This window comes from Carlito syrichta, unplaced genomic scaffold (genome assembly GCF_000164805.1).
Source record: "Carlito syrichta isolate Samal-C Ts95f unplaced genomic scaffold, Tarsius_syrichta-2.0.1 Scaffold115678, whole genome shotgun sequence".
In the NCBI taxonomy this organism is placed as follows: Eukaryota; Metazoa; Chordata; class Mammalia; order Primates; family Tarsiidae; genus Carlito; species Carlito syrichta.
In genome coordinates, this window is record NW_007059774.1 from 16,502 (window position 1) to 17,760 (window position 1,259).

A 1,259-nucleotide genomic window follows, 5' to 3' on the forward strand; every position below is an offset into this window, starting at 1 on the left:
ATAAGCCAAAGAAAAAACTATAAACCGATATTGACCAAGCCATAGACGCGTACATGAATGATTCCCCATTCATCTGTCTACCTGTCTACCATCATTCATAAACAGGGAGCCCTAAACCACTTGTCCCGAGGTCACATGAGACAGAAGAGCTAGAAAGAACAGCGAGGAAGTGATGCCTGTGGTCCAGAGCTGACTTCTCCTGGCTGAGGAGGAGGGAAGGGTGTGATCTGGGAGCTTCTAAGATTCTGATGATTCTGCTCTTTTTTTTTCTTCCACAGAATGATAAACAGCTTTCTTATGTGAGCTAGGGAAGAGGATTTACTTGCCTTTCTGGGCCTTGATTTTCCTCGGATAGAACTCCAGCTCATTGTCTCCTAGCACATAGCTGTCTGCTCGGCCACACTGGCCCGGTCTTGATGCAACGCAAGCACGAAGTTTGCCTGCTGGAACTGGCCCGGTCTTGATGCAACGCAAGCACCTAGTTTGCCTGCTGGAACTGCTCCTCCAGAAGACTGCTGACTTGGGCATTCTTTTTCCTTTCATCTATTTCTTCTGAAATTGTTTGGTCATCTTTTGTTTGAAACCTCTTCCTCGTCGGGAGTCAACTTGGCCCCTTTCTTGCGACCCAGGGGCAGCGCATGGTGGGACTCATGCCACTCTCGGTGTGGTGTGCTGTCAATGAGCACAATGCTGTTCCTCACTCAGGTCTTGGTGCGGACCAACTCGCTATCGGATGCATTGTAGACAGCATCGAAGATCCCTGTTTTGTGAGTACAGCACTCAGAGCCCCAGGAAAAGTTGCCCTTGTCCAGCCTCAGGGCACGGTATTTCTTGTACCTCTCTGCACTCGGACCGTGTGCATGCGGTGGAGGCCAATCTTGGTGTTGGCAGCAGGGTGTTCCAGCTCATACTTCGCTTCTTGTGGCAGGGCTTTCTCTTGCCCCCAGTCTTACGGCGCTCGTGCCAGTTGACTCAAGAGATGTCCATCGCTTGGCGCTGTCAGGAAAGACGATGTTCTGCTCTTAACGAGGATTTTCTTTTTTTGAGGTGGTGTCTCACTCTTGTTGCCCAGGCTGAAGGAGTGCCGTGTGGCACGCTCATGGCCACCACAGCCTCGGTCTGCTGGGCTTAGGCGATCCTTCCGCCTCAGCCCTTCAAGTAGCTGGTACTACAGATGCATGCCACCACACCCGGCTCGTTTTTGTGATTTATGGTAGAGATGAGGTCTCACCAACTTGCCCAGGCTGGTCTCTAACCCC

General features: G+C 51.4%; 1 pseudogene; it reads right to left on the minus strand.

Moving 5' to 3' along the window:
* Positions 1–318: 318 nt before the first annotated feature.
* Positions 319–987, minus strand: LOC103275874 (annotated as a pseudogene).
* Between the last annotated feature and the right edge of the window lie 272 nt (positions 988–1,259).